Raw genomic sequence first — 16,661 nt, 5'->3', positions numbered from 1 at the left:
AGTTTTTTATTAGATATGTGATTTGCCACTAGCAACTGTCACTGTTTGTAAGTTAAGAGGATTTTTGCCTTGAGAGCAGCATAACTTTTTTTTCATATAATTAATTTATATTTCACTCACTGTAAACTGGAGAAATTATTTTCCATTCTTTCATGAAACAACTTATGTAATGAAATATTTTAGTTGCAAATACATTAGACAGGCAACTTCTTGAGTTTTGCTACATTTCAGTGTTGGAGGACTAAATCTCTTCAGCTCCCTTCATGTAAATGTCCTATTTCAAAATTTTGTTCCAGCAGATTAGAATTAGAAATATCTAATGTCTTTATTGTTGTTCCATGATAACTGAACTTTAATGACAGCTTTTTAATATTTAAATATCTGTGCTCTTTTCTTAATACTAATTATATTTACTGGAAAATACTTTTGCCATTTCATTACTAGAAAAGCAAAAATCAGAGCAGGTTAAAAAAAATCTCCGTGTAAGGTTTCTTAATAGTCAAATATGTTAATCCTCTGATATTTCTAAACTTCATTCTTTCTTTCATTCCTCCTTTTTTATGTCTGGAAAACATCTTCTAATTTTTAAAGATTATTCTAAAGCATTGTTTTCTCTCTAAAGTTTGTACTGTCTGTATAGGTAAATTTACCAATACATTCGTTATGCCTGCAATGTCTTCCTCATATACTTCTATGTCAGCAAGCCTCATTCTTGTGCTTCACATGTCTTTCTACCCAAATCGTGAGAGTAGGAAAATACTTAAGTATTTCCTTACAGATCCTAGCAAACAAAATAGCAGGTATTGTTCAAATAATTAACAAATGACAGCACAAGTAAATGGAAACAATTAGTCAAGGCAGCTTCTTCACCAAACAGGGGCCATGCTGAAATTCTATGAATCCACTGATGTGGAAGCCTGAAAATTGACTTAGTATCTCCTTAATGAAGCTGTTAGGTAATGTATATTTGACAATAACAAAGAGAACAACTCATGTTAAAATGTAAAATGTGTTTATTTTCCCGTTTAGATAGATGTTTTGTGTAAATAAACCTATGGGGAGCATAAACTGACAGATCTTGAATAACAGGAGTTAGGGAATGTGTATTCAGTGCTTAAGTGCTCAACTACAATTTTTTCCTCTTTTTCAACAGCAATTCTCTAGTGCCTCAGTATCCCTCTATAAAAGAAGTGCTTCTAATTGCAGGATATTTTGTAGGCACAGAAGTCCTTCTCTCAGATGATTTCCTCTTTCTTTTAGAAATGCTCCAACTGATCCACAGCAGCTACCCGCTAGAGTTTCAGTAGAGTACTAGACCAGTGAATTTCAAACCCTAAACTGTGGTTAACTGGTCATATTTTAACCAGCGATAAGATAAATGTCTCCAATTAACAGACCTGAAGACAGAGCTAAATGATTAGAAAATGTTTCAAAGGCACAAAGAGAAAATTTCATATATGTTAATGTTTTAATATACATTTTGCATTTATATATGTATACATCAGAATACTTAATATGATTTACTGTAATAAATGTGACATATAACATATCATATATTATTTATTTGTGTGTTACATAAATTAGCTCTCATAATTGCAGACATGTACCTCCTGTTTTTTTTTTTTTTTTCAATTAAGACATAGTTACTCTTTCATCCTTCTTCATGGCACTCTGTAATATACCAAGATGATGTGATTTAGTTCATATTAATTTTTTTTCTAGATGGATTCCTACTGTGCTTTCTCAGCAGCTTCCTTCTGCTTCATTTCCCAAACAATTCTGCAGAATCGGTATGTAGGCAATAAAGCCAATTGGTCTTGAAATGGTTCTAGTACAGTTCTTTTTTTCCCCTCCCTAGGATAGAAGATTGATAATGACTACTAAAGCTTCCAGGCAAAAGTAAAGACAGTCTTTTAGGAACAAATATCCTATTTCAAACTCAGTGATTCTTAAAATACATGAATGGATACTATATATATATATATATGTATATATATATATATATATACACACACACACACACACACACATGCATATGTCATATGATCATTTTCTCAAAAATCTTCCAAAGAATAATAATAACAAAAAGCAATATTAAAAAAAAAAGACAGCTAAGCAATTTTTAACTGGCTTAGCCAGAACATTATTAATGGAATATTATCAACCACATATACTATGTTTATATTTTATCAGTATAGTGTAATTTAATTTCTCTCAAATAGTAGAAACTTATATTTTAGAGATATATATTTTGAGGGTATGAGGAATGTTTCCAACATAAAATAGAAGTCATTATGCATGGTTTTTAAAAATAAAACTGTGCAAATGTTTTTGGATATGGATTCATGAACAAATAATTGCATCCTATGTTACTGAATATTGTCTTTATTCAAGTATATGTAATATTTGCATTTATTTTTCTCTTTTGTGGCTGACACTTCATTACTAGAAGTCTGTGCCTTTTTATCCCTTGCCTCATAATTCAGAGTCCCAGCACATAATATTGAATTTTATGGCTAAAACTAAAGTAAATCATGCACAGCTGTCTCTATTTTAGGTGTTCTATATGCTTATTCTGGCAGTGTTACTATTGTATAACTCACTGTTATATAATGTTAGTGAATTGTTGGGTTTCCACAATTCTGGACTAATTATGCAGACTTGCAACCATTTTCAATTTTTAGTCACTTTCATGAATGTTCCTGAATGTGGTTGAAAATTTGCAGATGGTATTACTCAAATCTTGTTTCAAAAACCACAGTGGTATTAATGGTAATATACTCTAAAAGCATTTTAGATCAAATGTCAACCAACTACAGGCCATGAGCCAAATCCAGCATAGCCTGTTTTGACATAGCTTCCAAGCCAAGAAAGGTTTTCACTGTTTGTAAATGTTTGTTGAAGAAGGGGAAAAATAATATGACAGACACTGTAAGTGGCTTACAGAGCCTAAAATATTTAGTATCTTGCCCTTTACAGTGAAAGTCTGATAACCTGTTTTTAGGTTATCTCACCATACTTATTCACTACTTTTATAATATCTTGTTCATAGTAGCAATTCAACAAAATATATTGAATACGAATGCTATTCATTTTAGGGTTTTGTTAATTTTTTTTATAAGATTCTAACACAAAAAATACTACTGTAAAAGGCAATTAATAAATATTAAATATTTACATATTAATAATGCCTATAGTAAATACAAAATAAATGATGCCTATAATATATGGATATAATATATGTATGAATTGCTTGATTAAAAACAAAAGAAATTATCCTTAATATTACCCCAAGTAAGAAAATTATTATTTATTTATTTTTTTAGATTTTATTTATTTATTTGAGAGAGAGAGAATGAGAGAGAGAGCACATGAGAGGGGGAGGGTCAGAGGGAGAAGCAGACTCCCCGCCGAGCAGGGAGCCCGATGCAGGACTCTATCCCGGGACTCCAGGATCATGACCTGAGCCGAAGGCAGTCGCTTAACCGACTTAGCCACCCAGGCACCCAAGAAAATTATTTTTAACAGATGATAATTGAACATTTTTAAAATATATTCTCAACTCTGAGTGAACAATTGAATAACATATACTAAGAAGGCTTTGTGAATAAATTATTTAATGATAAAGTTTTTCGATGTGAGCAAGCAAGTTATATTATTATAAACATAACTAATATATTTTTGATGTGCAAGAAATGTTCACTTAATTAAAAGGCTGCCAATATAAATAAAATAAATTTAAAAAAATTACAGAGTGAAAAGTGTATCAAAAGTTGCATGTTTGAATTTAGTGATTTCTAGTTTAAAGAATAGAAACATAATGGGGTGCCTGGGTGGCTCAGTCAATTGAGCATCCAGCTCTTGGTTTTAGCTCTGGTCTTGATCTGGGGGTCATGATATCGGGTCGTGATCTTGGGGTGGTGGGATTATGGGATTTTGCCTATATGGGGCTCCATGCTCAGCGAGGAGTCTGCCTTCCCTCTCCCTCTGCCCCTCCCCCTGCTCGCACACTATCTCTCCAAAATAAATAAAATAAAATCTTTAAAGAATAGAAGCATAAGATACAACCAATTACTATATTGAAAGATGTTTATTAAAAAGGGTCAGGAGAAGTTTGAGAACTTAATTTTGTAAAATTCCTTACATACTTTTCAAGAAATGTCCCACTTTATGTCTCTATGACTGAATTTCATTTATAAGCTGACTCCAGTGTCTCTTAGCGAAAGTCATCCCCACTTTAATTACCATATTCATTTAATTTCTATTAAAGGCAGCAGTATGAGTTTTGTCTGTAATTATTAAATAAAACTCAATACAGATGCAATGATCAGAAATAATCTACTCATAGGGGCGCCTGGGTGGCTCAGTTGGTTAAGCGACTGCCTTCGGCTCAGGTCAGGATCCTGGAGTCCTGGGATCGAGTCCCGCATCGGGCTCCCTGCTCGGCAGGGAGTCTGCTTCTCCCTCTGACCCTCCTCCCTCTCATGCTCTCTCTCTATCTCATTCTCTCTCAAATAAATAAATAAAATCTTAAAAAAAAAATAATCTACTCATAGATTTTATATAAAACTGATGAAAAGGTGATTTTTTTTATTGATATGCTTGACTTATTTTATTTTTAAAATTTATTTATTTTTTTATTTTATTATGTTATGTTAATTACCATACATTACATCATTAGTTTTTGATGTAGTGTTCCATGATTCATTGGGTGATTTTTTTTTTTTAAGATTTTATTTATTTATTTGAGAGAGAGTTAGGGGTGCCTGGGTGGCTCAGTCATTAAGCAGCTGCCTTCAGCTCAGGTCATGGTCCCAGGGTCCTGGGATCGAGTCCCGCATCGGGCTCACTGCTCAGCGGGAAGCCTGCTTCTCCCTCTCCCACTCCCCCTGCTTGTGTTCCCTCTCTCGCTGTCTCTCGCTCTGTCAAAAAATAAATAAAATCTTAAAAAAAAAAAAGAGAGAGAGAGAGAGAGTTAGAGAGAACAGGAGCAAGGGGCGGGGCAGAGGGAGAGGGAGAAGCATGCTTGCCACTGAGCAGGGAGCCGGATGCAGAACTTAATCCCAGGACTCTGAGATCATGACCTGAGCTGAAGGCAGATGCTTAACCGACTGAGCCACCCAGGCGCCCCCTCCCCCTTTTTTAAAGAAGTGATTTATTTTTTATTTATTTATTTATTTTTTTAAGATTTTATTTATTTGACAAAGAGAGCACAAGCAGAGGGAGAGAGAGGGAAAAGCAGGCTCCTTGCTAAGCAAGGAGCCTGATGTGGGACTCGATCCCAGGACCCTGGGATCATGACCCGGGCCGACGGCAGCCGCCTAACCAACTGAGCCACCCAGGCGTCCCGTTTTCTTTTTTAACTAAAGTAAATGACACACCAATTTGAAGAGATGAAATATAATAAAACAACTTTTATTTAAGTCCTTCCTATATATTTATTACCTCCTGACATTATTTCATTTAATTTACACAATAATTGGAGGAAGCAAGTGCTGTCATTAGGCTCTTTTTACAGATTCAAAGTTGGAAGACCTTATTCAAGGTCATACAACTAACAAGTCTGAATTCAAATTTGAACCCCTAATGCTAGACACTAGATTCTAAATTACACACCACTTTCCAACTTACCCATGGTATCATCCTGACATATAGAACACAATCCATAGTTCTCGGCTATATTGGGGGATCAAAGAAATGTGCAAAAATGAAGAGAGAGGGAGAGACAGAGAGAGAGATTCAGAGAGAAACCATGATTATATTATAAATATCTTTTATATTTATAAAAGTTAAAACACTTCCTTATTGATGATACAGTTATAAATAACTATAAAATTTTATACGTTTGATAGAAAAACAATATATGGGAAGTGACCTAAGATTGACAATCTTCACATTCTTAAACTCTGCAGAAGGCAGGCAGCTGCTTGCCACTTGGCATGGGCATTGCTGAATTTTTCTCACTATCGATTATTTTCAAATTTGGCTGCACACTGGAATCACCTGGGGTGCTTTAGAATTACTAGTGCTTGAGTTCCACACCCAGAGGTTTCGATTTAATTACTATTGGATGGGGCCTGAGTAACCCTTGGGATTTTTAGAAGCTCCTCAGGTAATATATTAGGATTCTTGAGAACAACTTTGCTTAAACTACTTGCTGCTGAGGACAGTCCTCATGTATTCACATCCTTGCAGAACAGTTGATAATTAGAGCTTTGATCTGCCCAGTGAAGTTTAAGGGGAGAGGCCAAGGTTTGATGTTAAACATTTGAGTTTCTTAAGAGTATTTCACAAACTATGTCCCTGAGCCAGCACCATGAGCATCACCTGGAAACTGTTTAGACATGCAAAATATGTTGGCTTTTCAGTTGGGAGTTAAAAGTAAAACAAAAACAAACTATACGTGTATTCATTTCATAATTCATATTTTAAAGGAATATAAAATTTATGTCTTCACAGCACATGCCATTTCCTGCAGACTCAACTTCATGGTAAAGTTTGGTCAATTTATTTAATTCATCATTCATGTTAATATAGGAGCCAAATAGGAGACATACATATTAGTGTATATTTGTTTATGTATGTGTGTATATATGTATTATGGTATAATTTCTTTCAAGTCTGCTTTGGGCTCGCTGGTGTAAATATATGGAGTATTAGGCTTTTCTTTTGTAGCAGTGAGTGCTTGGATCTATATGCAACAAGTAGGCATCTAGTATAATATGAGTATTTAATCTATAGAGAAATGCATAGTTTCAAATCCATCTTGAAGCATGTGTATAAATAAGGTAAGTGTGTCTATAATTTATATATGCTTGTTTTTATATGTGAATAGATAATACAGTGTACGTTATACAAACATATTACGTATTGTATTTATTTTTATTGGCAGTGAACAGCATGTGAGAAACTTTATATGGATATGTATGCTCATTCAGTTGGATTTTTAGAGGAAGAATATTTTAAGAGTGTGGACCTGGAGTTCTCCAGACCCTTGTTCATATGCAGCATTGCTCATATTTATTAAATGTTATTTGAACAATTACTTAAGCACTTCAGTTTTGGCTAAATTTTATTTCCCTTATGTTCATTTCTTCAGGTATGAGACAGAGATGATAATATCTATTTCACAGGTCTTTCAGGAGGTATATGAGATAATGTATGTAAGGCCCTAAACTCTTAGGCAACACTGAACAAATAGCCATTTTCCTTTCTATTATATGTACAAATATTCATTTGTAAAACAGTAAACATTTTTTAAAGAATATACGCTTTCAACATATTCTAGAAGTTACATGAAAATAATCTTATTTTGCTTTTCTAATATATTAATATTTTCAACATTTACAGTAAAAGTGTTGTGGTGGAAAGTTTCCAGGCTTACAGCACTACTATGAGATCTAATAAAAGGATCTATATAGTGGGCTATTGTTCATGGTAAATGCAGTAAAACCTTGATAAAATATGACCTGCTACAGCATGAAATTTAGCATAATCCCATTGATTGGTGCTTGTTACTAAAAGAACCAGAAGGTTCTTGTTGTACTGCTTTATCTATATCTCAGTTGCTTGGCAAAGACCCAAAGAATCATGTTCTAATGAAGTCCATCTTGGAGAGAATAATGGAACAAAATACGATTCTTCTTCACTTTTATGGAACTCTTAAAAGTATTTATGTTAAATAAATGGAGTATAGGCATTATAGAGAGGCATCACATAGTTAGAAGGCAAAAAAACAAAATCTGGATTATTATAAAGACAAAAATTTGGAAGTTTTAGTCTTGAAAGAATTGAGAATGTAACACATCTGATAAGAATTGAATTATTGAAGTTGATTGAAGTTAAAGTAGTCTATTGTTTCTCAAGACTATATTTTGTCTATAAAAGGATATAGAGGTTATCTTGATGATTTTATAATATAAATAAAATTCAAAGATTCTGAATCTATTGTAAATCTCTAATTTGTGAATATTGCAAATTATTTTTAAAATTCTCTTTTATATATGTTGCGGGATTATAGAATGAGAACTACTGGAGATTAGATGCTATATTTTCTATGATTTGCATTTCAGATGCTAGCTTAGCGCTTTTCAGAAAGTAGATATTCAGTAAATGGTTTCTGAATAAGTAGGAAGATTAGCATTGTTCGTGCCTTGATCCATCACTATGTCTATGATTAACTGCTATTCATGTTGCTTTTATTTGAGGAGTTACTAATTCCTAGTTCTGGTGTTTTCTTCCATTTGGAGTAATATCCAATAGGATAACCTTCCTGACTTCTCCTTACCCTCATTTGTGCCTCACTCGTCAGTTCGAGAGTAGGAACTGGGCTTGCTTTGCCAGCCCCTTCTTATCACATTTTGGGATCCATCTCTTAGTGCAGAGCAGGTACTCAGGTCTGCTACTGGCCATGTGGTTAAGCTTGGAAGTAAAAGCCTGCAGGGCAGGACCTGTGGTTCTGCAGATCTGCCTGTGACTATTTGGATGAGTCTGTCTAATACCAGGGTGCAGATGAGGAGACCAATGCCTAAGCATTGGGATACTTCACACATAAGCCGAGATCTGTATTTGCTTCATCAGTAACAGAGCTAGTATTTTTCTTTCTTTCTATTCTTCTATCTTACTTGTTTCAAAACCCAGGCAGGGAGAAATGGATGTTGTAAATTGACTCTCCGGAACCATAACAGACTTAATACATATATAAATTTTATGTTGGAAATGTTAGGACACAAAGGTCTGGGATGGGGGGTTCGGGGTGGAGGACGTGCAGGCAGGTAATTACCATTCACCTGGCCAGAGCTCACATCAGCATACCTGGAAAAACTTGCTACTACAAAGACCAGTGTTGCACACTTGAGAACTCTTAAAACAAGGGATGTAGAAATATCACGGTGCCAGCAAATACTAGTGATGTGATATTCATCATACATCCCGGAGTACCCCTAATTATCTATAAATATTCACCAGATTCTCCTTAATAACTGACAAGTAGATAAAAAATGTTTCTATCCCTAGTTCCACGGCTACTGTTCTGGTTTTGTTTCCTGAGTACTGTCACACCATGTATTATCACACAATACAATAGGAGGCTATTTTTCTGTCTTCTCCAAAGTGGTGCATATTTCTCAGCCACAAATCTTCCTAAATTTGGTCCTATATTGGCAAAAATATTTTTCTTCCTCATGCAACTTCCATTTGTATACCACTATCACATTAAAATCTGAAAAAAAAAATCCCATGTAGAACATTTTCCTTTATACCCTTTATATCCCATTTTTAGTTAGAAGTTCAACTTTTTATCTCACATTAATATATTACTTTTATAGCACTCTATATTTACATGACTAGCAGCCTACTCTTCACATCTTCAAAAAACATGAAGTAGGGTAAACACAATATCATACCTTTCTGGTTAATGCCTGTCCGAGAAGTGGGTTTTATGATTCAAAGCAAGTGGAGAGCTCAGTTGTAAAAATCTATTATTTGGTATGGGATTTGTCATCAGAAAATGAAAGTGTGTCTCTCTCTAGCTATATATAATAGTTATAATAAATAAACTATAATAATAAATAATGAAAATAAACTACATAATAATATAATAAACTATATTATAATAATATATAACTATATGATATATACTACATAACTATTTCATATACACAATATATAAACTTAAAATTGTCCTTGTAGTTTGATCCTCCTAAATCATAATGTAAATCTATTGACCTTTATCCTATTCTTCTTCCTCCGTCCTATATTCCTTTATTTTTTTGTGCTTCTTTCTCTCCCCTGATCCACTCTCCTCTGCTTCTGCCTAGATTAAATTCCTCAAAGCACATTTGCCTCTTAAAGTTAAAACTCCCTCAGAATCCTGCATGCCACATAGTAGGTACTCTACAAACAATTGTTGAATGAATGAACTGGTTAATTAATGAAAGTATAGTGGTTAAGTGCAGAGGACTTAAATTGAAATCCTAACTCAATCAGTTTAGAGCTGAATGACTAAGGTTATAGTTTTAATCTGCCTGAATATCAGTTTCCACCTCTGTACTGTGGGAATAATAAATTTTCCTTTTGCAGAGTTGTGAGGATGAGAAGTAAGGGGAGTTAAAGTGTTTGGATGTATAGGTGCCCAACAAAATGTAGCTAGATTGTTAACAAAAGTTTGTACATTATTAATAATTAAATATAATTAATAATTAAGAATATTAATCGATGCCAATCATTGATATATTATTGGCAATTTGTAATTATCCATAATTAATAATACTACATCAAAAACTAATGGTGTACTATATGTTGGCTAACTGAACATAATAAAAATAATAATTAATATATTATCAAAGATAGGCCACATAGAAAAAAGAACTCCAATGAGTCATATAGTATTTTAAAGGTTTGGGAGGAGGAGGGAATGCAGATACCATTATCATGTGGATGGCTTTTTCCAGGTGCACATGCTTGGGAATCTCCCGAGTTTAACTTTCTTGCATTTTGGGTGAGAACCATTACGCAGAAAACAGGCCTGTGGGGGACCTGAGCCAATGACCTTCCTGATGGGGCACTAACCTTCATAATAGACAATAGATACTTCTGACACAAAGTCCCATTTTGACCCTGGCAACCAGTTTCTTCATATGCAGCTTTCCACTGTCTCCTATAGTAACGATGTAAGAAGCCTCAGAGCATTGTGTGTTTGCTCTAATGGCAAAGGAGAAGGCTGTAGGTTGTACCACAGTTTAGGTCTCTTTGGGACATAGCAGGTTTCTGTGGTCTTGTTCTGAAACCCAACCACCAAGACATCATGAATAGTATAGCTTCTGTGAGGAAATTCCTTCTGAGTTCTAAATAAATGATTTACAAAGAAATTTTAGAAACAAACCCCTTCACAATTGCAAATGACCTATATTTCAAAAGTTTCAAATGACTCAGCATACAATTTGCATCTACTTCAGAGTTTCTGTTCATCTTTATTTCATGAAACATAATGATCATTTCTCAGTGGACGACTTTGATTTGGAGATAACTGGGCACACTATTACCTATTTATTTTTTCCCATGTATTTTTCCCACACATTTTTTCCCCTTAATGTGTACCTACCATTATTACCACAGTTCTCACATCACTGTTTAAAAATTCACATTTGAAAAACATAATGCCTTTATTAAAGACTGATTTGTATTTGGCTTTATAGAAAAATAAACTTAAGAGAAACTTTACTGAAACCTGAATACTAACCCACAATGGGCCTTGCACCACTTCTGAGAGGTTGAGACTGGAGTTCTCTAACCTCTGCATCAGGCCTTGAGGGAGACACTCTGAAATAGAGTAAGCCCATCTCCACCTCCTTTCTCTTTTCTTCATTATGGGTAATACTACCGTGTCTTTCTTAAAACATTTTAAGTTTCTGAGATGAAAGATAGTAACAGTAAAGAAGAAAGGTATTGCTTTGTGATTAAAATGAAAACAGATAAATTTTTACTGAGTAATGAATGGCTTTATCTCTGGCAAGACGCAATAGAATGTTTTAGAATGTCATGGGATTTAGTTTGATAATAGTAATCTCAGAATCTGAATTGGGATCAAGGACTGACTTAATTTCAAACTTACTGAAGTTTTCTTAGCACATTCATGGTTATGATAAGATAAGAAGTTACAGCCACTTAGGCCTATTTGAAGTTTATGGAATGTGACCTATTTTAAATGTTGTATATAAACAAGTTACATATCCTCATAGCAAAGAACAAATTAACTTAAGCAACAATTCAGATACTAAGAACTGTTAAAATAATCAGTCTTTTCATGAATGCAGCATTTAATTGTTAAAGCTACTTCATAAAATTACTTATTAAATATTTCTATTAATCATTTTACTTTTATTTTATTTTTTTTATTTTTTATTTTTTTTAAAGATTTTTTTATTTATTTGACAGAGAGAGACACAGCGAGAGAGGGAACACAAGCAGGGGGAGTGGGAGAGGGAGAAGCAGGCTTCCCGCCGAGCAGGGAGCCCGATGCGGGGCTCGATCCCAGGACCCTGGGACCATGACCTGAGCCGAAGGCAGACGCTTAACGACTGAGCCACCCAGGCGCCCCAATCATTTTACTTTTAATGTTAAAATCTTTCACATAAATATTGAATAGAATACTTGATAGACCATCTTTTACCAAGCAACTAAATTAAGCACAAGTTAGTATTTTTGATATTTGCCTCAGAAGGTTTTCTCCAAATTTTTATTTTGAAAATTTTAAAGCTACAGAGAAGTTGAAAAAAGTATGCAATGACTAACCCTTATAAGGATTCACTAATTTTAACACTTTGATACCTTTGCTTTATCTCATTATACAAACATATGTACACACACACACATGCTCATATTTAGGTCTGTATAGGCTTAGGTTAATTTTTGTGGTGGCCTTAGGAAAGGGACACATTAATTCTTCCATATGGATATCCACTTGTTTTAATACCATTTGTTGGAGAAAAAAAAATTGTTTACCCAATTGAATTACCTTTATACTTTTCGTCACAAGCAAACTGGCCACATATGTGTGGGTTCATTTCTGGATTTTCTATTTTGTTTCATTTCTCTATATGTTTATTTTTATGTTGATACCATGCTGTCTTGCTTACTCTAGTTTTAGAGTAAATCTTCAAATGAAATACTGATAGTCCTCTATTCTTTTCCAAGTTGTTTTGGTTATTCTACATCCTTTATTTTTCCATATAAGTTTTAGATTTATTTTGTCAATTTCTTTAAACACACTTACGGAGATTTTGTTTGGAATCATGCAGAATCTATTAAGTCAATTTAGAAAGAATTCATGCCCTAATAGTATTTAGTCTTCCAGTCCTTGAACAGTTATACATATCTTCAACTATTTAAGCCATCTTTAATTTTGCCTGAAGTGTTTTGTAGTTTTCATAGCATAGATCTTAGACATATTTTGTTGTATTTATTGTTTTTCATGATTTAAATGGTATTATAAATATAATTGTTTTTAAATTTCATTTTCCAATTGTTCATTCTCATACTATCTTGAGAACATGTTAAATTCATTTATTTTTAGTAGCTTTTTGTTGATCACTTAGAATTTACTATGTAAATAATCATATCATCTTAAAAAATACAGGTTTAATGATTTTTTCCTAATCTTTGTGCTTTTATATACATATATATATATATCCCCCCCCCCCCTTTATTGCACCTATTAGGCCTTATTGCAGCTGCTAGGAATCCAGGAAAATGTTGAATATATGTGATGAGAGTAGAATCCTTACTTGTTTCAGATCTTAGGCAAAAAGCATTCAGTTATTCACCATGAATTATAGTAGATGTAGGTCTTTCATAAAGATGCCTTTTATCAGGTTAAGAAAGTCCCCTTCTATTCTTGTTTTTTTAAAGGATTTTATCATAAATAGGTACTTAAGTCTCTCAATATTTTTACACCTATGGAAGTAATTATGTATTTATTTTGTATTCATTTTCTTTATGCTATCAATATGTAGAATTACATGGATTAATTTTCAAATTTAAACCAATTTACATTTTGGGATTAACCTACTTGGTCAAGATATATAGATTACTATATATCTAGATTACTAGATTCATTTTACTGATACTCTGTAACAAAGTTGGTTTTACCCAAAAGGTATGTATATAGAAGAGTCATAACTTTTCCAGGTAGACAGGGCTTCTTTTATTTTTATATTTGAATATTGGGTTTTTTTTCATGTATTATGATCCGATTATCTTGTTTTTATTAGTTTTACCTCACAGAATGTTCTGAGTTTTCTAACATATAGTCAGTTTTTTAAATATTTCATGTGAAATAGAGAATAAAGTCTATCTTTTATTACTGCAAGTTAAAATTTATCTTTTTTTATTGATTGTGCCATATAGGACTTCTGTGTACTTATTCAGCTGTTAACCACATGACCTGAATCAGACTAAAAATGATGTGCTAAATATCTATTTTTAGTATGTTTCTATTTTTTCATGTATTTCCTACAGTTTCTGCTCTACAAAAATGTTGGATGTGTTATTTGATACATAGATCCTCATCATTCTGAATCCTAACCTTCAGCATTTGAAGCTTTTGTTGTTATACTTAATGCTTTGGGGTGTGAATTATGCTTTATCTAATATGAGTTTCATCCATGCTTTTGCTTTATTATTGTTTTCAAAGAATGAGTTGGCTACTCATACTGACAAGTACTATCAAGCTTATCATATTATTTTCTTTAATTTGGCTTTTAAATAATTTACAGTATTTCTTTCTGTGTATTTCCTTTGTTCCTTTTAGTGTGTATTTTTCTTTAAGTCAAATGCTGAGAAGACAGGGGTAAATAAAACAGAACCCCATCCATTGCCCTAGAGGAGATGTCCCTTTTGCAAAGGAGACATTGGCCAGCAGATAGTAAATACGATATGGCTGAAGTAAATACTTCATATGTGCACAAAGTGCCATAGCAAATACAGGGGTCAAAATCATTTCTAATTTAGAGTGTTGAAATACATATTTACCATTAATCATTTTTAAATCTTAAACTGGAATAACAATATCAAGGGTATTTTAAGAGTAATTAAGAAATACTAGGAACCTAGACTTTGTCAGAAGAGAAGTAGTTTGCCTCATATCATCAAAGTTTGTTACATACCTCTTAAGAGATTGTCTCATTATAATCAATCAATCAATGACATGCTGAATAACAAATCTTTGAGAATGAAACTCATTTTTATAAAAATCATGTGAAATCAAACTGCATGTATTTTAATCACACATTGCCAAAATCTTAGTGTACTACTTAGTACATAGCTTTTCTGTTTCCTGACAGTTGAAGAGCTGTCTTAAATGTATGTCTTAACCGTATAGACATAGTTATTGTTTTTTTTTTTTTCCCTACAGCTAACAAAGCAGAACAATAACAGTTATTTTAGGTAATACTTTATCTGAGTTTGACTGGAAGAACTTTGGTTGATGCATGTTGATTTGCCATGATTATTAGTATCCTAGTTTGCCCAAAAGTGTCCTTATTTAAAAGAACTATTAGTTTGTCCTTATTTTTTATACTTGATGATTGAATGGTTGTTCCTTTATACTTAATGTGAATTCATTTCAGTGAAAAACATCAACCAAGTTGTTCCTTTTAAGATTTTACCTCTGCGAAATAAAAGACTTACTCTCCGTGATAAAGGAAGTCTAGACATCCATAAGGAAATGGGGAGTGTCCAGGCCTCATTAAGCTGTGTTCTTCTTAGTTTTCTGGGGGCAAGTTTTCTGGAGCTGTTAGGGGAAAAGGGAAGCTCATGCCCCTTCCTCATTTTCTGTTCTTGGCACAGTTTCAAAGCTAAAGCTTCCTTTTAGTGACTTGACTTTATCTGCTCTGTCACTTCCTTGGCCAGGAATAGATTGTACTTGTTGTAGGCTGCTCTTTAGATCTATTAAGGAATTTTTAATAGAATACATTATTGGAACCTGTTTTCTCTCTTGTTGCCTCTAGATATTCAAGATTATAGGAATTTTGTTTTATTAACTGAAATATCCATAGTATTTAGAACAATGCTGGCTGAAACATATTACTGGTAAGTGAAGAGGCATTTTTCATTTTTCACAAAGTGTTCAGTCCTGTGCAAGTAAATGTAGGGGAAACAGGAAACAAAGATCTGGTCCCACTCATCAGAGGTCTTGTAGAGGACAAAAGAGGCAGTGATAAAAAGACGATTGTGTTAAGACTTAAATTAGGTGGTATATAGTCTATTAGTGTCGTACAAGTTTAAGGAAAAGAAATGTAGAATCAGGAAAGTCATGGAGGAGATTGGGCTTGACCTTGACCTTACTGGATAGATAACTTTGCTTGTTCAGAGAACAAAAAAGAACATACACCAATTGAAAGGAAAAAAATCAGCAAATTCTTTCAGATGAGAAAGCAGAGGTTATTTTTGTGATATGGCAAGTCTCAAAGTGAATAAAACAAAACGTAATGTGAAAATCACTCATTTGACAGTTTTTCTCAATTTGATGGGAAACTGCATTTACCCAAACATAAAGACAAACAAAATTTGTAATATATTTTGTAATAATAAATGAATTGATAGATACACTATTATGACTATATAGTACTGTGAATAGTCTTATACTTCATAGTCTAAAGTTTCATACTTTATTCTTTTTCTTTAATTCTTGACTTTCCATTCTTCTAGTGATGAACACTGATGTTGCCCCCAAACTTCCCGTTGATGCAAACAGTAGCTCAGCAACCATTTTTGTACCTACTATTGTATGGATCTTGTACAGATTTTCTGGGATATTATTCAACTGTAAGATCACTGAGTCATAAGTCATAACCCTATCTTTAATTTCACCCAGAGCTTCTGGAAGTAGAGTACTTTCCAGATTGACTCTAAGGTTTAAAATCCTACCCATAGTGCACTGTGGTCCCCCTATTTTCTCATTCTAACACTTGTATTATCCACCTTTTTAGTTTTTCTAATGGATATAAATTTATATCTCCTTGTTCAAAGTAAAAATTTTTGAAGAGATACATAATGGTTACTATAAAAAATTTTATCACATTAAACTATTAATTTTTTATTTGCTACTGCTTGACAGCATACCTGCATTACTTTTCCTTAATCACTGTTGCTTGTTTGCATAA

At 33.3% G+C, this 16,661-nt stretch overlaps 1 long non-coding RNA gene across 1 annotated transcript in view; it reads left to right on the top strand.

Annotated features, from left to right (window-relative positions):
* Positions 1-1,726: 1,726 nt before the first annotated feature.
* LOC118020698 overlaps positions 1,727-16,661 on the top strand; it is a 415,672-nt gene continuing 400,737 nt past the window's right edge. Inside the window, exons 1-2 of the long non-coding RNA XR_004681985.1 lie at positions 1,727-1,790; positions 6,460-6,491. This is a non-coding gene — a long non-coding RNA (uncharacterized LOC118020698). The remainder of the gene's footprint in view (positions 1,791-6,459; positions 6,492-16,661) is intronic.

The sequence above is a fragment of the Mirounga leonina genome, unplaced genomic scaffold, assembly GCF_011800145.1.
Source record: "Mirounga leonina isolate KUSES-001 unplaced genomic scaffold, KU_Mleo_1.0 Mir_174, whole genome shotgun sequence".
In the NCBI taxonomy this organism is placed as follows: Eukaryota; Metazoa; Chordata; class Mammalia; order Carnivora; family Phocidae; genus Mirounga; species Mirounga leonina.
Note: the sequence above shows the minus strand (reverse complement) of the source record. Positions and strands in the feature narration are given on the sequence as shown.